Raw genomic sequence first — 24,468 nt, forward strand, 5'->3', positions numbered from 1 at the left:
TATATATACACGCCCCCGCTGCACTTCACCTGCTCCTGGAGATCAATAAACTGTCAGCTCTGCTCAGTGTTACAGCAGAACAGCTCTAAAATGACTGATTGTTCTGTCAAGCCTTTAATTTTAGCCTCTTTTTCTCTATTACTTAAATGTCTTTTCTAATCTGCGTATTAATTGCCTACCTGGGTTGCCAGGTAACTAGAAAGCACCCCATTGAAACATTAGTTTTTTACCAAAAAAGGGATTTAACAGCAGCATTTCGCGATGGCATGACGTCCCACACGCTGAGAGTGAGGTAAGGCGTAAGGCGTACTGCGGTGTGGCCCTGTGCTTCAGGCCGGGAGAGAGGCGTAAGGCAGCTGGGGCAACAGTGGCAACCTGCTTACCTTTGGCATCACAGGGGGGCAAAGCCACAAGTTAGCGCTACGCTGATCAATAGACAGGCGTCAACAATCTCCCCTGTACAGAAAAGCTTTCCTTTGAGATTCTATACAGATGTAGAAGCTTACACAGCATGTCAATGCCATGCGTCACTGGCCTAGAATATAAAATATAAGCACCGTAAAGCTACAGCACTAAACGTACCACTGGTAAACTACTGCTGTGAAGCTAAATGCGTAAGAAAGATAAACCCCGGAAGCTTCAGATTGAAAGTTAAAACCGACTTTAAGATGAGCACCAGGAATTGCAGGCCACTGACTGGCATGGCTGTAAAAAGCGTCAGTTTAAGGTGTATTTAAGGTTTAACTGTCAATCTCAGAAGCAGCCTTGTGAACCAATGTGCTTTCAGACACAATGGAGAAATAACTGAGAGGCTGAAATTTCCAGTGTTGTTATGGAACTGAATTCGCAAACCAATTTCACAGTCTTTAAGTCCTAGCAATACCAAGCACATTTTGACAAGCTCTCTTCACAAGAATTTTACAGTTGTACCAAAAATGCTTCAAAATGCTATTCTAAAATGAAATGAGTTCACAGCACAGTCTTTTGTAAACTCACTAATGAGGGGCACTTATTAAAACAGGTTGACCCTGTGATAGTATGCATTATTATTAGAATAGCATACTGTACAAACACGATCTCGGAACCTCATTCATTGAAACAGAATGAATTGTAGAAACTGTACGGAAAATAATTTGTGTAATACTTGCATTATGTAAATTGCAACTGCACATAAAATGCAAACATGTTTTTACGAACAACATGCGCAGAAATTCATTTAGCTCTTGTTTTTCGAATGAGGCCTGTTGTTCGTTTCGTTTAAACATAACACCAGTATAAACGCACAATTTTGCAAAAGTGATCCAACGGGGGGAATGTAGGACGATTATTTAGTGATTATTTAAATCAAACTTTGGCAACACGTTTGACGCTGTACATTTTGATCTCCCTTTAAGAACAAAACACAGACGCACATCAAAAAAAAGATGCAAGACGGTATAAAGCAGCATTTTTTCACAGTTTTGAAAACAAATGTTCTTTGAAGTAGATGCTCTGATCATTATTTAATAAATTTGGCCTTATTTTAGAAGACTTCACAGAAAAGCCCTTTTTTTTTTTTTTACAAATGTATTACTCTGTTGAATGTAGGACGATTATTTAGTGATTATTTAAATCAAACTTTGGCAACACGTTTGGCGCTGTACATTTTGATCTCCCTTTAAGAACAAAACACAGACGCACATCAAAAAAAAGATGCAAGACGGTATAAAGCAGCATTTTTTCACAGTTTTGAAAACAAATGTTCTTTGAAGTAGATGCTCTGATCATTATTTAATAAATTTGGCCTTATTTTAGAAGACTTCACAGAAAAGCCCTTTTTTTTTTTTTTACAAATGTATTACTCTGTTTCAAAGGACAAAAATTTATTATTTGGTCAAAAAACGGCCTATATTGTTAATAGTTCTACATTCTAGAATCATAAACCCAAATATAATCGAAACGAGGATGACATACCGGCTTAATGACGGTGCAGTTCACACTCAGTCTACTGTTAAATTTAAAGAGATATATATAGTGCCAACCACTGGGAGAAATATATTAACCTAAAGGTTAAGGAAGCCCATACTGCATTCTTCCTTATGAATATTTATGCATGTATATGAGCTTTACAGTATGCAAATGACTCCAGCCTAAAGACTCTAAAGATATATCCACTGTATAGTAGCTTTAAATGACTGACAGCAGCTTTGCGTCATCACGTTGTCTTCGAAAAAGGGAAAAAATTTCAATCAAAACGGGTAACTTGCAAATTTGATAAAATCTCTTTCCGTAGCATGGGAATCCTGCTGCACTTGATGTGTGATTATCCATGCTGTGGGTCCTTCATCAGATAAACCGCATCTCTCTTGTCTGTAAATAAGAGCTTCCTCCTTACAGCAGCTCGTGTACGCGGCTGCATTCAGGTGGTGAATTGCCAAGGGCCGTCCAAAAAAAATGTTGTGCAGATAAGAGTGATAGATATGTTTCATTAAAAAAGACTGTAAATCTAGGAAAGCCTGAGAAGGGAACAGCGCGTGGCACAGCATGATTGATGGCGTAAAAATAAACAAAGCTGCATGTGTTCTAGCAAAACAAGCTCGCTGACGCCCACGTACCCCCATCAGGCACGCCGTATCCTCCAATGCAGAGGAGGCTGCTTCCTATTTCATTTAATAGGGAGTGAAACTGAGAGGAGGATTGGAAAACACGGTGCCCAACTTGACCTACTTCAACACTGCTGTCTTTAACATGCTTGATGCTTGTTCAGAAGTGTGATAGTGGAGAAACATCAATGGCTGAGGTTCATTTTTCCACTATTTTACATCTTATTACGGTGTCTTAAAGGGGTAGATTGTGTGAAAATGTATATTCTGTAAAAATGTACGAAACTTTATGTTGTCCTAAACCTTTATGAATTTCTTTCTTCATTGGAACACATAAGGAGAAGCTTAGCAGATTGTTCCAGCTGCTCTTGTCCATTTTGACAATGAATGGCCAAAATCAAGCTCCAAGAAGTACAAAAAAGCATAAAAACATCAGTAGTCTAATGTTACTTGTGCATTGTATTCCTTTTTTTAAGTCAAAGGACAGATTTGTGTGAGAAACGAACAAAAGTATTTCTAGATGTGACACGTCTATAAATGGCATACTTGAATATACAGTACACTGACAAGAATGAGAGGTGAAACAGATGATTTTTTATTGAATAACAAATGACATTTTAAATGAAATTTTGTGTGTGGCTTCAGAAGATTTGGAATATAGAACACCGATTTTATATACTATTTTTATGGTGTTTTTGGATGATTCTTGAAGCTCAAAAGATTCACCTCCATGTACCTTCATTGTATGGAAAAGAGCAGCTGGAACAATCTGCTAAACTTCTTCTTTTGTTCCACTGAAGAAAGTAAGTCATTCAGGTTTAAAGTAAAGGACTATTTTCATTTTTAGGTGAACTGTCCATGAAAAATTAAAATGCTGAGGGACCAGAAATAAAATATCAAAAGCCGTTGTGCAAATTCTTTAACACTTCTGTTTTAAAGTGTTATAAAGGGTAGCCATAATCTAGAAAAACTAATGGGCTAAACATTGCGCAAGAAGAAAATTGCCAATAGGATATAAAAAATGTTTCACCAAGAAGGTTATAGCCCAAATTTCTAGGTCTTGCAAAAAGCACTTCAGTTTATGAAGTTAACTTATGACCAGTTCTAAACAGCAATACTGAAATGGATCCTGGTGAAACAGCACCAAGTCTCACGGGGCGTTGAGGTAGGATGTATCTTGTGGTTCCTAGACCTTAACTAGAACCAATTAAACAGATTTATGCCACTGGTGTTGAATGCAATTAAAGGTGCAATAGGTTTTTATTGCTCTCTAAAAGATGAGCCACTTGAGTGCATTGAAATGGGGGAGGAAAAAAAACTATGCATAGAGTCTAATTAGTACAATTTTCCTTTATTGGCCCAAAGTGAAAGAGCTAAGGGAAAGTTCTGTGGGATCAAACACCTGAAAAGAAGTTGGCCTATGAAACGAAACCGTATGAGAGAGCTGGAAACAGAGAAAAGATGCACACAGAGAAAGATGATATACAATTGACAGAGTGAGAAATAATTGACAACAACAAAATGACACAGTTGAGCTGTGTAGTTTATTCTCAAGACATTCTGCGGCTCAAGTCCCGATATCTTGAAGCTACAAAATTGCTAAAAATAACTTTCTTTGAAAGATTCAAATGTCACCTAGGTTTTTATTGCTCTCTAAAAGATGAGCCACTTGAGTGCATTGAAATGGGGGGGAACTATGCATAGAGTCTAATTAGTACAATTTTCCTTTATTGGCCCAAAGTGAAAGAGCTAAGGGAAAGTTCTGTGGGATCAAACACCTGAAAAGAAGTTGGCCTTTGAAACGAAACCGTATGAGAGAGCTGGAAACAGAGAAAAGATGCACACAGAGAAAGATGATATACAATTGACAGAGTGAGAAATAATTGACAACAACAAAATGACACAGTTGAGCTGTGTAGTTTATTCTCAAGACATTCTGCGGCTCAAGTCCCGATATCTTGAAGCTACAAAATTGCTAAAAATAACTTTCTTTGAAAGATTCAAATGTCACCTTGCAAAGCTTGGCAAAACTTGCAACTAGTTTTTTCCTCAGAAACAGTTATTATAGCAGCCTGGTCAGCATTTTGTTTCCAAATAGGCTCATTGAAACCTGCGCAAGTTGCGAAGTAGCCAGCCAATCAGATCACAGCTTGAAGTTTTGGAAGATTCTTGCCACTTTTATGTGCTGCAATATGCATCAGACAGTCTGAACAGGCTGAAACGACCACTTTTATGTGATAAGTATGCTTATTATGGTAGGAGAGTTTCAGCTAAGGACTTGTCAGAGAGAAAAAGGGAAAAGGGGAAAATACTATCAACTAGAGAGACATAGAGAGAAAGGACAGTACCAGAGGGAACCAGGCAGGAGGTGGTTAGTGGAGGCTCAGGGGAGGCTGGTGGCCCGGCCCTTGATGGCCAGGACCCGACGGGGCAGACAGGGCGTGAGCCCGGGGACATAACTCCACAACTTCACCCGACAGTCACTGTGGTTATGAAGCCCCACAGCGCGAAGGGAAGGGATGAGAGCGAGAGAAAGACAGAGACAGAGAGAGTTGAAAGAACAGGAGAGCTTTGTTAGAGGCACATTAATGAAGAACAGTCAAACAATCCCACAATCCCCTGCCCACACCATCTGTTCTACAAACAAGCGCCCCCGAAATGCACAAAAGTAGGTCTTAAAAACATATTAGTCCGACTGAACATTTCTAAGTAGTCTACTGTCTGGAAAAAGACGTCACAAGAGAGTGAACAGTCGCATTGAGCTGATGGCCCATTTAGGACTTTGGAGGGCCGTAAATAACTGGTTATATTATTATTATTTCAAAATGACCATAGTTAAAACCTGTTCTTCTATAGGATATGAAAGATGTTCTTCATCTTGTTTTCCTAGTGCACCTATGAAGTTTTCTTTCTTCTAATTTAGAGATGGGAAGTATGACCTGCAAACAGGTTCTTTCGACCAAACTATTCATCTTTTCTTTAACATCATAATGTATTTCCATACATTATGTGACATTAGCTCGTTGTGGCAAATACAGCCATTTATTACCACTGTTCGATTAAGATGAATTGTTGTATTTCTTGCATTTTTGCATATCTGCGTGTCCCAGTTGAGTTTTTTTACTCCTAGCATAATTGAGATAAATGTTCATGCCATATAAAGTTCTTAGCATCTCCTATAGGCTTCTCCCTGCATATTGAAAATGACTAACAAAGTTGATTACATTTCTGTCATGTTGCAAATATCAGTTTTGAAATCCTTGTACACATGGTGATGCACGAATGCAGAAATATATGGCCTTTGTGTCTTGTGTCAGAAATATATGGGTCAATGACAAATAAGAGTGTCTAATTTCAAAAATCTCTCTTTGTACTCTTTGTATTCACCTCCAATCATTTAGTCCGCTTAAAAGTCGCCCCTGCAAACTTCTGTTCAGCTGCAGTTTTTGATTGCAATGCCCAGCAATCGATGCACAGAACCAAGTCCTTAACTTTTTTTTTTTGATAAGCCTTTACACTCATTTACCTCACAATATGGAAGAAAGGATATATATATATATATATATATATATATATATATATATATACACTGGTAATTGCCTCTGTTTACCAGATTGGTCTGAGTCACGAACAAACTGTCCAGCCTAATTTGCAAACCAGTCCATTAAAAAAAAAAAAAGACAGAACCAAAAGAAAAATTTTTTCCATGAATCTTGCATCCCTAGTAGTTTATTATTTTTCTAAACACTCTCTCTTGTCTGATGCACGCACCTGGAGGCGGTAAAGATCTGTTTGGAATTGGTGCAGATGGCATTGATCGGGCTGTCATGGCCCTTAATCTCTCCGATGGGGGTGAAGTTGTCCACGTTCCACACCTTGAGCATTCCCCCCCTGCAGGCGCTGAGGAGCATGGGCCGCCCGGGAACAAACGCCAGAGCACACACCCAATCCTTGTGCGCGTTTGGGATTTGCTGTGGAGAAACAAGTATCGTTCTAGTTTTAGAACACCTCCGATCTACAAACTGCACCATTTTCGGTGTCAACCGTGTCAGCGGTACAAGCAGTGCATGAAGTTTAATTCTGCAGTTTGGGGTTGACCTCTAACCCTTACTCTAAGCAAAAAAATTAGTAGTAAAGCACCAGTAATAATAAAACTACAAATGAGTTCGACAAACAAGCCAAATTAACATTTTATTAAAAACAAACCTCAGAGTAATAAAAACATATATGCTATGAAAGAAATGAAACATTCATGAAGCTCTATATATCACGTGAAGAATTTCCAGCAAGTTCCTGCTGATCCCGCCAACAGGCCTGTGGGGAAGCGGACGGAAATTCTCATAAAAGACAGCAACCAAAGCACATTATCTTGGCAAATTTACTCAGTTGTGCAATCAAAGAGGGCAGGCGAGTAAGTCAAGTTTAGATGTTTAGATAAACTTGCTGTTTATACATTGGTAACTGCACTGGGATTCAAACGTCTTCCTTTTGAGGGAGAGAGGTAGCGTCTGCTGTCAGTCACTTAATATATAAAGATTTGGATGTGCACATACAGCTGTGATCTGATTTAACCCAGATATATGTGTTTCATAGATTGAGCGCTGAATAAATCTGCGTAACGAAAATAAAGATTGACATGAAGATATAGCTTTAAATCAAGATGTCTTTCACCTACAACTGACAAAAAAAAAAAAAAAAAACTGGAAATGTTTACAGGTATAAGATCTCCATTCATCATCACACATTGATTTTCCTGGGGATGTCTGTGCTCGATTTTGGATTTCAGCATTAAAATGTGCTAAAATGATGACTATTACAATCAAATGTACCTGTGAAATGCATAATTCATATTTCCTTGATGTGCAGGAGACTCGTTTTGTCGAACCCATTTTTACATCATCTTATAATAGTCTTCCATTATTTTTGACCTTTTAGCTCTGGATAAATGTGTTCGGTATGTGTTCTTGTCTAATATAAGCAGCTGGAGAAACCATTACAATCAAACGTACTACTAAGAGCTTTCTCAGCTGTCAGACCACGGTGACGTCAACCAGCGCTGATAAATGAAGCCATCCTACATCTATTGACACAGGAACAATAGGTAAACGCTGGGTTATTCCCCTCTGAAACATCATTTGTCTGTATATATATTATTTATCAGTATTGGATATTGTATTTAATTTTGTTGCTGTCAGTCATGTAAGCTGTCTTAACTTTAATGCACTTTAAACTCTTTAAAGCACTTTCTGCTTATCATTCACACAGTCCCCTCTTTTTTTATTTCTAGTTCCTTAAATTAACAGTTAACTCCAAAAATCTACATTTCTCAGTCATAATTACATTTTGCCACATAAGGCTTTTTGCTTTCACATTATGATGATTGTACAGATGACAAATTAATAAATAACCATAAATGGTTAATGCATTATAAGCAGCGTGTAAATTATGGGCGGTATTCAGGGGTCCGATCCCCCCATCCCCAGTGTGACATTATGACATAACACATTAACAAAAAACCAAAAGACGCTTACATGCAATAGTAATCTTCTCATTTTTACCTGAATAAGTTCATGCTGTCCCAGATCCCATTTCTTAATGCCATTGTCACGGGAACCACTGAACAGCACGTCGCCATGTATAGCAAGGCACTCAATCCCATCGTAATGAGGGGGCTCGAAGTTATGAGCTGGTCCGATGTTACCCTGGGTTCCCTCCACAACATCAAATATCTGCATTAAAGGGGTCATGAATTGAGAATGAATTTTGACATATACTGTAAGAGGTCATTGCAATATAAAAACATACTGCAAGTTTCAGAGCTCAAACCTTTCTTGTTAGTTCAAAAAAGCTTTTATTGAAACCAAGCTGCCAAAACAACATTTTCCTGCAGGTTTTTATTACGCAATAGAGATGAATACATTAGCACAAGACTGCTGTATGATTGTTTTGATACGTAAGGACTTATGTGGTCAGCCGTTCTGTCTCACAATAATTTATTTCATATCGGTAAATCAAGCCATCGACTGAACAGTCATATGCACATTGTTCCTTTTAGTAGCATGAAAAACAACAGATATTCAAATTGGGATTAAATATATACAGAAAGCGAACAAAGAACGATCCCTTTATAATCACTGAAGCTGTCGATCACTTTAGTTCAGTGCAGTTCTGCTCTCTCACCAAATCTGCATAATGAAACTCAAATTTACATTGTGTCAGCACTTTTTTTGGTTAGTCAGCACTGAACAAAACTCCTACTGCATTCATGCATTCAAAACTAACTACAATGCCCAGTGCTGGAAAAACTAAAGTGTTAAAAGAAAATTTTGATGGAGTAAATGTACTGTAAACATAACACTTTACATGATTAGTTGAATGCAAATGCATAATCACATGCATGCTACTTATTTCATATGCAACGATGTTGCAATTGTTCAAACCATAGTCAAAAACAAGGTAGAAAATGGCCATTTCTGCTTTTGATGTAAATATTTTCCTAAAATTATAAGCACAACATTGTACTCAATGTCAAATCTACATCCTAGCTGACTACATGAAGAAAAGAGAACTATATAAAAAAGGGAAATAAACTAAAATGGTTGAACACACCTTCACATAATGGTCTTTGGATCCAGTGATCACCTGATCCTTGCCTCCTCCAGAAGAACCCACTGTAAGACACATGACTGACCCAATGTGTCCGGTCAGCTTCCCAGTGGCCTGCATTCTGCACACAAAGAATATAACAGAATATGCACATAGTGATGAACGCTGTACAGCCAATTCACTTGGTAGGTTTATTAATTAATCAATAAATGACCATCAATAAATGCTAATACCAGTTGCACTCGACTTAGGAATGAACTATGCACCTGTTGAGGTCCCATGTGCGGACAGTGTTGCCTGCAGCAGCGTACAGCACGGATCCGGAGGGATTAAGGGCGATCTGGTTGATCTGGTACTCGCCCTGAGCTGTAGTGATAGTGCGAGTGGTTGTACTAGCACAGGCATCGCCTGAGACCACCTGACCCGATGACCTAAAGATGGACGAGTTGAAATGTTCACGTTAAGCATAAAACTAGGTGCATTCAGATGCTGCAGCTAAATGCTCATTTCATAAGTTGAAAAAATACTCACGTGAACGTCCGGACGCACTTGGCAGAATCACGAATGTCCCAAACTTTGATATATAAAGTAGAAACTGTGAAGACCAGGCTGGAGTTGCTGCAGTATTTGACAGACACAACATTGTTAGGATGTCCTCTCAGGGTCACGATTTCCTGTCCAGTCACCAAGTTCCACACCTTGCAGGTACGATCTGAATATCAGGTATTAAAAAAAAATGTTATACTATACTGTTATACTATTCATGCACCATGTGCATCCTTAAGCCTATAGTAACAAGTGCACTTTAGGCAAATTGGCAAAAGGTTAGACATGCTTAAAATTAGAGCCCGATCGATATATCATTTTGCCGATTTTATCGGCCGATATGAGCACGTCGCAGATATATCGGTATCGGCGAATATGCTGCCGATATGAAATTTTTTTTTACAGAACATAAAACACAGATAAAATGCTTGTAAATGGTGTAATTACGTAGTTTGTCCAGCAGAGCGCGCTCCATTGTTTGCTACCTGGATGAAACGCTTTAAGCTTAAGTGTATGGAATACCATTGAAATTTTGAACGGCCATATATCCGTAACGGCGCAGCGGATCCGCTCTAAATTCGGGGGATCCCTTCAGCTCGAGGAACCCTCTCGAACGCCGAATCGAGTGTACGTCTCGAGGCTCGCTTTCGAATGAGACCACCCCCGCGTCTATAGCCCCCGGGGTCCGGGAGTTACGGGCGGTTAAATTCGCGGTCGGTCGACGACCGATCAGGCGATCCCGGGGGGCTACCGACGCGCGGAGGGTGGCGTTCGAGAGGGGGCCTCGAGCTGAAGGGATCCCCCGAATTTCACTTCAGTAAGGAGGTCTCTTGTTCAGGCAGCAGCATTCAAGCGTTGTCTTATTCGACCGTTGTCTTATTGATCATTGTCAAGTGCCCTGCGAAGTGGACTTCACATGATATTCCGCCATGATTCCAGTTCCAAGGGAACGTACACGTTACTTTCATTAAATGCCCTGCCTCCATTACATATCTTTGTCACGTCATTATAATTGTTTTATAATTTATAATTTAATTAGGTTTAGAAATTATTTTGATCAATGTATTAACTAACAACAACATAAACACAAAAACATAATTTGCAAAATGCAAAAGTGCAAAACATGCCATTATGATTACAGTGTCTAAATGAATAATAACTGAAGCACTGTGAGTAATATATGAAGTTGCACAAGATTTCTGTTGAGCTGCCCACAGTTAGCCATCTTTACAGCAGTGGGCTGATGAATAGCTCAATAAAGCATGCTGAAACTATGACCTCGAGAAAATGTAATTCAAATTGGCTCATGTTTGTGTGCTTATGGGTGTTTATGTTTTCCTCTCAAAGGTTCAGTGTGAAAAACTGTACCTTTGGAGCCAGTGAAAAGCAGCTCATCTGTGGCATCCAGGCAAAGCACAGGTTTGGTGTGTCCCTCGGCCATTGCCACACACTGCAATGGGGCCATCCTGCCCCCCTTCAGCCCACCTGTGGGAGTGATTACACCCCTGCACAAAGACACATAGCATTTTAAAACACTGTTGTGAAGTGAGGAAGTCTCTGAGGTTAGTTGAGCAGGTGGAAAGGAGGATGTCGCAACAAAGTTTTTTTGTGTTCAGATTCAATGTGTGCCATCTGTTCCATGCGGATGGACAAAAAAAGCATAACAACTATTTTTTGCATCAATGTGTGAAAGAACAACAGATTGAGGGAGAACAGAAAGGAAACAAAATCGAAATGGGAAGAAGTTCTCCTGATATGATCCCAATCCATTAACCTAATTACAGGTTATTGTCAGGTTTGTGAAGTAAAACTGCCTGGGTCTGCTTAGGACCCCAAAGGGTAGCTATTAGTAATGGCAGGTTTAAAGCCATAAAGAATGCTGTTTATAGTATATACATATGTAGGGTAAGCTAGCATGTTATGTAACACTAGGCTAATGCTATTCTAACGGTATGCTAAGCAAGTACATGGAGCTTAAAAATATACAGAATTGGTACACAACAGTATTAAATATACTAAGTATTATATAAGCATTAGAAAACATGCATCAAAGAGATTTTGTAGAATTTCTTCTCAGTCATTGAATAGAGTAGTTATTAGAAGTTCTTTCAGCCAATGGAACTGCTAGGTGGACTTGATTCAATGGGCAGACTCAATTGTTCACGTCCACTCCTTTGTGAGATCCGGCAGTTGAACCTTGCACACTTCAGACCCCCATCCTTCGGCTGCTCTCCTTGAAGTTCATTGTCAACGTGCTGATATTTTATTTGAGTTATCAGACTCCAGCTGTGTTTTACAGGCCGCCACTCTGTCTTTCTCTCCAGACTCCATGGGTCACACAGGATACAGCCATGAGCCAGGCAGACGGACATCAGTGAAAACAATAGAACAGACTCCATATATCGAGCAGGTACTAATTATGTCCTGTCGTAGTGTACCACTGCCAAGCAGCAGGGGAGCCGATACACGTGATGTCACACCGACTGCAAAGCCAAGCCGAATGCACACTTGAAAGTGAAGCCTGTTCGACTGATGCAAACTGCAGCCAAGGTCTTCGGAGCCTCCTGCCTCCACCACTGCAGCCCCTAATGGCTAATCTTTATCCTGCATGTAGGGGTCCCTCGAATTAAGAATGCACTCTACACACCACTTAGGCTGTATGCACCAAGGGCCCTGGTGTTCAGTTTCTTTTGTTGCATGTCCTAAGGCTTCGGAGGTCCCTTGCCCCATTGGCTTGGTCCATTATCCAGCCTGAGTTGATATGCACAAGAACAGAAAGTAGATATGACTTGTGCATTGTGCTTGTGATCAACTGAAACTCTCTCATTTAAGCAGGGATGAAAAGAAGGAACCCACCGCGTCTGAGGATGCAGAGCAACACGGGGCTTTTTAAATTTATTTATATCCACAGAAATTGCTTAAAAGACTCTTTGCAGGAGCCAGGCAGCACTTCTTTCTCTTGTCAGCCTGTATGTGAGCGAGATGGTCCCAATTAGGAAGCACAGAGTTTCCCCAGCAGCTCCCAAAAGACACTTCAAATCTCGTTTTCACCAGTATGAACACCGTCAAACCGCCCGTCAGTCACTGAAGCCGTAGCCAGACAAAGGTGAGGCAGGAACGGTTTTTGGAACTCGTGTTATGATGTCACCATTTTGTTGTCTGTCTAATGGCTGACAGGCTTGGCATAACCATCACACGACACCTGTCATGGCTGCTCATATCACATCGGAAAGCGGACAATGCTTCGCCTTGGATGGCATCCACTAGCTTTTTCTGTTTTCCCCCAACAATAGTGCAGGCAAGCTGGTGTGCAATTGAAAACCACAATCTCCACATCCATCGTAACAGCACCACAGAGCCAACTGCAAATGGATGTAACGTTTACTGACAGCTGGCAAGAAGAATTTCTGGTTCGATTTATGATGGACCGCTGCCACGGGCTAAATGAGGGTTTCTATCGCAAGAGAGATGTGCTAAACACACGTTGTTTTGATGGAAGAGAGGATTCATCTATAAACTGCTCCAGAATTTCAGGAAGCAAAAATAAAACTTAAGGTCTCAAGGTCTTGTACTTGAGGGACCAAGACAAGTAAAACGACTTCGGGGTTGATCTCTCATCTCTCGTCTGACTTATTTCGGTCTTATTTTCCCATGCTCCCCCTTGAGCAGAGCGGAGGGTGCATTATGTCAGTCACAACAGTTTTAAGCTCAGTACTGACCCCTCCCGGAAATTGGAGAAGTCATTTCTTTGAGTAAACAGGTGGAAGTAATCTGTCAGAAGAAAAACAAAATCAAACAAAAGTAGGCATTACTTTTCAAAAACTGCCTTCATTTTTTTTGTGTCAATTTTTGCTGCCAAGAAAGCATTGTAACTCTAGTTGTGGCTGCCAATTAGCCCACATACATTGGCAACCTGGCAGGGCTAAACAAGCTTTCCCTCCCCTAAAAAAAAATAATGAGGCTCTTCCCCTTAAGGCTGACAGCGTTCCCGACCAGCCCAGTCTCGGAACGCTCCATCCTGCCGGCCGAGCGAGACGGAAATGAAGCTGGAGTTTGGGATGAAGGGAAATTGGTCTCCTGTGGGCTAGGATCAGCCTCTGTCCAGCTCAGCGCCTGTGAAGTCCTAATGATGGTGGAGCCGTCAAAGCCTCTGTGCAGGCGCAGGTGCACAGAGGTGACAAGAGGATGGCTGATTAAAGAGGAAACTGGGACATCCCAGCTCTCTGAGGACAGATGAAACGCGAGAGGCTGCTGTTGGCACATTTGTGCTCTCTAAAGTGAGAGGAACTCTAGGGAGGTCCGGCGAAAAGGAACTGATTGTGATCAGCACTGTATGAGGAGTTTAAACATAAGTATCTACTAAGTAGTTTATGTGTGTACGAACTTCAATCAATGAATACTAACTTACAAACTATGATAAAGCATTTAACTGAAGCTGTGTTTGCATATTATACATTTTTAACTATATATGCAACTAGGTATTTTGCCATCTGAAGAAAATGTAAGTGGTGTGTGCACATGCAAAACTCCTCGCCATGTTTACAGTGTTCTGGGTGGTTTTCAGGACAATGCTTTGTGGTTGCTAAAGTGTCCTGGCTGTTTGCTAATCAAGTCAAAATAAGACTTCTCTAAATGCTCCTACTTCCTTTAATGATTTGCTTTCTTTATTGCCCACCAGGAGAAACAGTTTACAGTTGGGAGTTGGTAATAGTGATGTTTGCTTTAGCAAGCTTCAAAAATGAGCGCCACATAATTTCTCCACACCATGCAGCTTAATTTTTGCTCATTTGAGTTAAGCGTTATTAATGAAAATGCTTGCAATTTCATTCCTCACTTAGTGTCAAACAAACTCAATACAGGTGTAGTGCCATGCTGCGCTATGAACATTACTGCCATAAACGAAAAATAAGTCTATACACACAGCCAGAAACTTGACATGCAAGGCCTGCAATACTAAAAACGCATGAAAAAGGAAACTCCATTTCACACAAGTGCAAAAAAAAAACATTAGAACAAATGACAGCAAATTTGGAAGAAAAAATAGAAATTATGTTCTAAAAACCAAACCTTCATGCAGCACATAACCAATGAGGAGTGAGCTCACGTTTCTGGACCCCTTCCACTGGGTTGAAAGCAAAGAAATCAGATGTTCTGAGAAAAACATGAAGGGTGAAAGGAGGAGTGGAGATGGGGGGGGGGATCCCGTTGCCCCTTCTCCAAGTCTCCTCAGCAGAGAAGACGAGCATGAAGAGGTCAGGATATGGAGTTTCTGTGCTTTTCATGGATAAACGAAGTGGGGAGTTTTTATGAATGAACCTTATCCTAACATCCCCATGACGGGATTTAGAGCAGACCTCTGTGGTTCAGAAAAAAGAAGCCTTCCCTACTGACTCACTCAGCTTTATGCCGATCAAAGAGGGTGTTGATCTAAAAAAATTTAAAACTGCCTAGTTACACTGGCTTCAGATTAGACAATTTAGCCGAAACACTAAGACATCATATTGTGAAGTTTATCATCATGCTGTTTTGTTTCATTCGGGGATAGTTTATCACTGCTGGCTCATTTGGTGAACAAGTTAAGCCAGCTGTCTGTGATTCCTCGCTTAAACAGATTTGTCTCTCAAAGGAAATTTGGGACCGAGTTGTTCCAAGCACTCCATGTTCCATCATAGAGCCATTAGCTTCTAATGGTATAACGAGAACAACTCGAAAGAAACTAAAAAAAATGCAATTGTGCTGTCAGGATAATGGGGTGCAGAGAAATCACAGTGTCACTATATTGGATTAGAAAAGAATATTGAGCAACATACAAAATTGAACCTGTGGGGTTTGTCTGAACCAATTTTTTGGATTCTTTACAACAGAGACCAGAGGAAACTTGCAAAAAACGAATTAGATCACTGGTGGTTCAAAGGACAAAAAGACATAAACCTTGCTAAGTTCGGTTGGAATCTTACTAGCCAATTTTCCAGCTGATTTTCATTTATAAGCTTCATTTGCATAGTTGCTGAAGAATCAAGAGACAGGGTGTCTCTCAGCAGTTGGGTCTTAACCCTGAGTTAATGGCCCTGCCGACTCAAAACAACTTCTGGACTGCCTGAAAATATTGTTCGGTTGGTGAGTCACGCTCATGGCCTTGGGAGTGACTACTGAAGATCTTCTCTGTCAGATCTGGTTATTTCGACAATTTGTGTTAGGGAATCAGAGAAAAATATTAAAGGCATTGAGATTTTGGCAAAAAAAAGGTGTGATACTCCAAACCAAAATCGTTTTGAGTTGGCTAGTAAGTACACACACCTTTTGATGCTAGTCCACAGCTGTTGCAGGAGTCAAATAAGGTTTTTAATAGGGCCTTCCCAACAGCTTGGCAGGAAATGTTCAATTAAATGATTTTGTGTCATAAGCTGACATTTAAGCAAGTACATTCAGATCAAACGTTGTATTTCGAAATCAGTTTTCCTTCCTCTGAACCTGCAAGATCGTTGAAGTTATTTAAACAAGTCCGTCCATAAGGTTCATTCAATTCTCAGAGTTCACAGCACAGGAAGCAAATGGAAAGGGTACATGCATGCTCACGCCATGACCTCACCCGGTGGGGTGTGTCCGGGCGGGGCAACCAGGCAACAGGAAACAGAATGACAGACAGAGATCTCTACCTGAGCACCTCCGAGAGAGAGGAGTCGCTGTCATCCGACCTATAGGGCAGAACGGCAGTTGGGTTAGGGGAAGGTGGGAAGAGTCAGTAGAAGACAGAGAGGGAGGGGGAGGAGCCTTCCAGGAAGCAGGCGGGAGCAGGGGGTGGGGCTAGACCAAAGGGGAGGAGTTAGCATGAATATTATGCAGAGTTCATTGGGTGGGGTTACTGGTATAAGACACAATGTTAACAGGAAGAGCCCACTCCAAACCTTAGCTCTGATCCATATTTACAAGCCTCACAGTGATGTATTCCCAGAGCTTGTGTTGTTGTAATGGATGCTTCACTTCTTAATTCACTCGGTTATTTTTATTTGTGACTCTCATGACCAATAAAAAAGACCAGCGTTTTAGTGAGACGTATTATCAACACAATTTTTTCATTTGGGCAGCATCTCCTATTGAAACACTATAGCGCTCTCGCACGTTATATATCGCACGTTATACGAAGTGCATTAATTTGAACTTGGATGATTGCTGATGTGCAGAGAATGAAATATGAATGATATACAAACGTGGTTTTCTTTCATCAACAGAAATAGTTTTGAAAATATTTTGTTGTTAAAACTAAATTAGTATTTTGAAGTGGAGAAAACGTAAAACCAGGGTAGGACATAGTATTAAGCTCTATCATCAATATCTATGAGCTGCAATCGATTATTATGGAAATGTATGTTTGTCAAAAACAAAAATAGCTTTTAAAGTAATGCATTTATAAGACATTGCATTGGAATAAATGTTAAAAAGCACAACAGCATTGACATAAAACTTAAATATTATGTGATTTAAGACGTGACTAAAGTGTCAAACTCACTAAACATGTCTGTGCAGATTGACATCCAATTTTTAAACTCCAGTCGTGACCATTTAAAAGCCCATGCTACACGTAAAGATACTAGAAATAAACTACACTACCAATCAAAAGTTTAGGTTCAGTAAGATTTTACTTGTTTTTAAAGAACTGAACGAATGAATGAATACCTTCATACTGCATACTTTTATGAATATACAGCAGACACATTAAACAGATACATTAAACTGATCAAAAGTGACAGAATAGACATTTATAATGTTACAAAAGACTTATATTTCAAATAAATGCTATTCTTTTGAAATGTCTATTCCTCTCAAAAAAAATAAAAAATTTTAAGCAGCACAATAATAAGAAGTGTCTCATATCACAATGATCTCTGAAGGATCATGTGACACTGAAGAGTGGAGAAATGATGCTGAAAATTCAAAGATTTATATTAAAATAGAATATAAAATATAGAATATAATATATCAAAATAGAAAACAGTATTTTAAAATTGCAGTAATACTGTATTTCACAATATTACCATTTCTCTGTACTTTTATTCAAATAAATGCTGCTTTGGTGAGCATAAGAGACTTGACCCCAAACTTCTAGTATATGTGCCCTCAAGACAAATTTCCAGATGTAACAGTTTTGTATGTAAACACTAATTTCATATCAAACTTCATATTACCAAATCTCACGGGGTGTTCGGCCGTTAAACAAACTCGGCTCTATCAAAACAAGATTAGGTACAACTGCAGAATCATGGGCCACATCGTTTTAAGAGCTTTCTCATTCTGAACAGGAACAAATTAATGTGACAAGATCACGGCCCCAGCGATGAGGATCAACCATGCTAAACACCTTCGAATTGCATATCTACGTGCGACGCTGGTCAATGAAGCCAGATTCTTAGAGTTAAAAGAAAAACAATATGAACCAGTCCCTCAGATCGCATCTGATTGGCTGAAATGTAAATGCAGTGTCAAGCATTATCGCAACTTTTAGATACAGACTCAGACTAGAAGTAACGAAACTTACAACATGCTCACATGCTTATTTGAGAAACAGCATATTGAGAGTGTGACCAATTGACAGGACACTTTGGTTCGCTGACACCAAGGTCTATTAATACTGGCCTGCATGAATGTCTTGCATCTGCTGTCTGGTTTGTTATTCTGTTCTAACCGAAGCAAAGACTTAAAGGCTGTCAGGATTCCAATCTAATAAAGTCAGTCCCTCCCATTAGGGACCAATCAGTAATCAAGTGGAGAAGCGTCTCATGGGCGAAAATAATTAAGATCACATTACAGCTTATAGACTGAGACGGGCGCACTGACTGTGAATGACACGCACATTAACAGGTGAGATTATTAATGTAAAAGTGCGTCAACATACATGAGTTCTAAACAAAAATAATTGGTAAAGAATGAGTTTTATTAGCACTGCATGATAACTGTCAAAGTTAATTCCCAGACAACGACTATTATAGACAGAATTGTTACATCTTTAAAAATACAGATAACTTGTGTGCCCATGCATGTTACTAGGGTGTTGTGATGTGGTTGCTAGGATGTTCAAACTGTTGCTATGCAATTACTAGACCAAGTCAAAAAAAGCCTGTGTTATTCTGGTCCATAAATACTGCATGTGCATGCAGTTTAATCCTAGAAAGGGGTCAAATTGACCCAATAGTGTGTCATTTTTAAAATATATTTTCCAAACATATATGTTATTTGTAACTAACAGCATTTTGGAGTTACTTTGTAGCCTGAAAGGTGCTTTATAAACAAAATTTAATAAAAAAATGGCATTTTAATTCCTTAAAGGTCCCCTGAAATGCTTAGAAACACGCAGCGTTACTCTATGTGTTGACATCATTTTAACTGAAACAGGAAGACAGGGCGGGACATATCAAGCAGCCCCGCCCCTTTTTAAAATAGCCAATAGCGTTCGTTTATATCACAGCTTGGGCTAGAGCCGTTCAGAGCCGTTGAGCTCCGTAAAGCCGCATTTGACAGGGTATGCCAGCCACAATCTCATCCATATTGCTAAAAAATCTAGCATTCTGTGTAGAATTCAAATAGCTCCATACATTTTGTGGTCTGTGCCGACTCGCGCATGTGATCCGCTCCGTGCTATCGTGTCTCTGGACCGGAGCAGAGTGTGTGTGCGGTGCGATGGTTAGCGTGACACAGCGCGAAACCAGACTTCTTTTTTTCCTCAATGGAAAGCATAGTTACACTGTCTGAATCGTTCCCTGTCCCCTATATAGTGCACTACGTGCCATTCACTGATGGGGACTTTAATATTCCATTTTCTTCTTCATAAATCTTATACAGGTATTTGAGCCTCAGCATGTACATATTTGTTGGTCATATGTTTAAAAAAATTACATTTTTTGTATCACTACACGAGACTTCATAAATGGGGTCAGTATGAGCCCTATGCATTTTTTACATTTACTCAACTATAGTTTTGTCAATAATAATAATTAATACCTAAAAACTTCAAGTATTAGTCAATTTTGGTTTGTGTCTTTCAATTTTATATTTTGACAACACCATATATGAAGACAGTTCAAAATGGTCAATGTATTTGCTACAGAATTGTATCATTATTACTTTTATATCATTATTAAAAAGAGATTTCATCAGTTGATGTCTCTTTAATGCATACACTACTAGTCAAAAGTTTAGACACACCTGAATGAATATTTCTTCATGATCTAAAAACAGTGGTTCTCAAAAACAGTGGGATGCAGAATGACTTAAAATTATTTATTATTATTAAAAATATTATTAATACTAATAGTATTACTAATACTTAAACTCATTTAAATGCTGCGAGGAAAAAAAAAAGGAAACATCTATACATCTTCATATCTTGCAGTTAAAGTAACATTTACGACACCGGTGGGCTAATTAGTTATTACATGATTATAACAGTAATAGTTTAGTCTAAACCTAAAGTAATCTTGAGAAACTATATTTCATTTGAAAGCTTAAAGATTCTAGTTTTCATATTTGGCTTGTGACTGATTATTGTGACTGATATTTATGACTTATTTTCGATATACTTTACAGAGCAACCATAATTTATTGATTTGCAACAAAAGTCAGAGTCAGCGAGTGAGTTCTGACCTTTATTTTGAAATAGCGATGCACATGTAAAATCAGGAATAATTGGTAAAAACCTTTAATTTTCATACCAATTGTTCAAAAGATAACATCCATTCTATTTTTTTTAAAAAAGGTCTAAAAATGTTTTGAATATAAAGACAAACTGACAGACTCTCCATTTGTGATGCAGCATGAACTATAACAGCCGTTCAGGGTTGAGGTTGAATTAAAATCAAATACTGCTATACTGCCCATAATACCTCTGAATATGATGTCTTATTTACTTCATAAATATTGAGAAAGTACGTTAAAACACGAGTAATACGTTTCAGATTACTCAAACCATATATGGAAATGGGGGCGCCCTTATATGGTCACTAATGGGGTTTGATGGTCATCTAGTGGAAAAGTGTGGAACTGCACCCAAACAAAATGTTACTGAAAGCTCATTTTTAGAGATATCAACCTCAAATTTGAAACACAACTCATTGAGATTTTTGGTTTTAATTTTCTGGCAGTTTTAGATTTCAACATGTTTTGTAAAATATATATCTTACATAAAATATTGAAATTTTAATTTTTACATTTTATGTTTTCATAAACTTCAACTTGCATAACTTTTTTCACTTCTACAATAATCTGCCAAGCATCTTCTTAAAAAAAAAAAAAAGAGACCAAACTTAAATCCGTACTCCAAAGTCCGTACATTCAATAGTTATAACATATTTAAGTTGGAAATGTCATTTTCAACGCCATTTACGCTTATAAAAGTAATGTCGTGCTTCTCTTCAATAAGCTTGCAAGATCTGAGGCACAAATAGTGCAGGAAGGGTTGCACTTAAGTTTAATACCATCAGGGGTTTGTTCGAATCCCTAATTCTAAGTATGAGCTACAGTAATAGACATGCTCGCCTTAGCAAACAGCGTTAATTATGGTGATTTAACACGAAACACAAAATTACTGTGCTAAAGGTGGTTGTATGACTACGAACAGGATACCAAGCCAAACGCTGTAAACAAACTTCAGTATGGTGCGGCCTGGTAGAAATTACATTAAGAGAAATCTCCAGTCTGCTGCCATTTGTGTCCTACCCCACACTCACACACACACATACACACACTCACACACTCACACGCACAAAAGGAGAATGCAATATTCAAGGGGTTGAAGAAATAATGAGATAAATCCCTGACAGGCGCATCAAATGACCAATTTAGATCTCTATGGCAATATCACATGCTGCTGATTCAATTATGGAAGGAACGTGCAAACAAAACCCATCTTCAGAGGGTGGAATAATTGGTTATCCTACCCTAATGTGCGCACTTGTGGTGTTATAATGGGAATTCACAGGAGCTGAAGAACTGACAGTAGCTTCTGCTGTCGGCTTTGAGTTATACTAAGCATTTGACTGCAATTAGAGATCAATACTGCCTGCGGCACATGTAGGGTTAAAGCTGAGGTACCGAACTAGTGGATTAAAATACTGTAATGAAGCACTCGAAGAAACCTGGCAGAAAGCAAAGTCATTCACTTATAGCTGAAGGAGAAAAACTAGCTTGGTGGAAAAGGAAAACAGTTAAATAAACCTAGAGAACATGTGGGCTCGTGCAAAATCCCATGCTCAGGTACGATGAGGAATTAAACCCTAAAGGTAAATCAGCCTCTGGTGATTTTTTAACAAGATAATAAATAGTTCATGCCGTATGTGTGTTTGTGCGCAACTCACTTGTCGAGCGCTGAGCCCTGACTCTGGTTGCTTGTCAGGCGGGAAAAGACGTTGCGGTCGTTACGTGTTCGGAGAGGAGGGGAAGAAGGAGGGGTGTAGCCTACGTCTGGACTTCTGACATGAAAAAAAAACATTTTTTTTTAAATACACACACAAAAAACAGCATGTCTGATTAAAGGAACGAGCTGGTACACACTTCACCTTTAAGTATGTTCAATTGTTGGTTTTCAGAATAGCTTATTACCGAAACATACTATTTCTGCAGTATATGTCAAGGTCAAATTTATCTGTATAGTAAAATTAAAATCAACATGTTGACCCAAGTGCTTTGCAGCAGTAAATGAAGAGCCATAGTACATTAATAACTAAACAAAAAAGTAAAATGAAAATAACAAAAATAGAAAGAGTAAACACTACAACCATAACACATTTAAAATTAGATATTTATATTAACTAAATAGACACATACTGCATTATAATTGTATAATAACAATAATAAAAAACTATAAATCCATCAAGGAACCATCTTCGTACATTTTCATTTATAAATGCAAATTTATACTAAATATTATGTTGTTTGCAAAATTAAATAATTGGTTTTTACATTGTCATTATACTAAATGTCTAAGGAAATGATTAAAACACATCTGGAAAGAATATCTTTGCTCTTAGATATATAAACGTGAAGGAAAACCTTTTTATGTATTTTTATTACTTTTTTTAATTATTAGTGTATTACTTATTGATTGATTTGTTTTTACAATACAATGTTTTACAATGTTGTAAAGCAACAGGAAAACCCCACACAAAGATTCTCATTATGAAATAAATGTTTTTCTCTAATGCACGTTGGCCACAATTAATGGCACCCTTAGGAATTCTTATGAGTAAAATATCTCTGAAGTATATTCCCATTCATATTTACCATTTTTAGCACACCAGGGTGATTATGAACATTAAATAATCCAGCCATTGCTTCCTGTTTCACAGGATTATAAATGTGAGGGAAAACAAAGGCCAAATTCCCTTAATCATCCATCACAAGGAGTAAAACTAAAGAATATAGTTCTGATGTACAGAACAAGATTGTTGAGCTTCACAAATTAGAAAATGGCTTTAAGAAAAGAGCTAGAGCATTGAAAATCCCCATTTCCACCATAAGGGCAATAATTAAGAAGTTCCAGTCAACTAAAGATGTTACAAATCTGCCTGGAAGAGGAAGGCCCAATCCCAATTCTACCCCTTAGCCCTTCCCCTTTCCTGTGGGTGTCTCGATTCTCTTTTGGTTGGAGGGGTAGGGGTAAGGGGAAGGGCCAGATAGCCCTTCAACCGAAGATTTTTCTGGACCACACTTCAAACGAAGGGGTATGAATTATCTCAGCATAAACCGGCTTCAGCGGCAACATGGCTGCCCGAGCGAACAAAAAGACACATAAATGTAAGCATTTTTGGCATTAATAAAGATTTTAACGAAAAGTAATCATTTGTTTTATGTTACATTCAATCGTGAGTTCATATTTACGGTCATGTTACTCAAGAAATGTTTGCAAAAAATCGCTAAAGTTTGCTAACGCCACAACATATTTTCATGTCTGATCAGGACGATAACCACCGTAGACATTGAGGGGGGCTAGTCCCCCCAATAATTAGAAATCGCTAAACCCTTTTCTCAAATATTGCCAATGCGAGAGAGAGATGAAAGTTGCGTGTATGCGCGTCTGTGCGTTTCTCTTTTTAGAGTCAGTTTACTTCAAAAACAGCGATTTTATCCTCTCGTTGCTGGAAAATATAATGTAGCAATTAAGTATTTAAACTGTTATTAATAAAAGTCGTGGAGCAGCGTTGACAAGTTCCTTTGCTCCTGGATGTGTGAGCTGTGCGATCTCTGATATATGTGTGTGTGAGTCAGTAAGCAGCGCATTAATATAGAACGGTAATTAAAGGCTCTAATGCACACCAGCACACCAGTATAGGTGTGTGTATTGTAGGAGCTAGACAACGTATGATGACGTGTGACGGCATAGTAGTGGTGTCCCAATTCTTAGGGGAATATTTTCACCCCTACCCCTTGACAATCTGTTTCAAGGGACAAGGGGAAGGGCTAGGCGGAGGGGTAGGGTAGGGGAAGGGGTATAAAATAGAATTGGAATTGGGCCTAAGTCTCAACACAGCACGGAAACTGCACTTTTAAAAGTTGTAAATTATATTTTACTAGAAAAACGTCATATACAGACTGCACGATAGTGCCACAACATATTTTCATGTCTGATAAGGACGATAACCACCATAGACACTGAGGGGGCTAGTCCCCCCCCCAAACCCTTTTCTTAAATATTGCCAATTCGAGAGAGAGAGAGAGAGAGAGAGAGAGAGAGAGAGAGAGAGAGATG

The 24,468-nt window shown here is 38.9% G+C and overlaps 1 pseudogene; it reads right to left on the reverse strand.

Annotated features, from left to right (window-relative positions):
* Positions 1-4,914: 4,914 nt before the first annotated feature.
* LOC107751003 (kinesin-like protein KIF21B) overlaps positions 4,915-24,468 on the reverse strand; it is an 86,077-nt pseudogene continuing 66,523 nt past the window's right edge.

This window comes from Sinocyclocheilus rhinocerous, unplaced genomic scaffold, assembly GCF_001515625.1.
Source record: "Sinocyclocheilus rhinocerous isolate Xijiao unplaced genomic scaffold, SAMN03320098_v1.1 scaffold2647, whole genome shotgun sequence".
Taxonomy (NCBI): Eukaryota; Metazoa; Chordata; class Actinopteri; order Cypriniformes; family Cyprinidae; genus Sinocyclocheilus; species Sinocyclocheilus rhinocerous.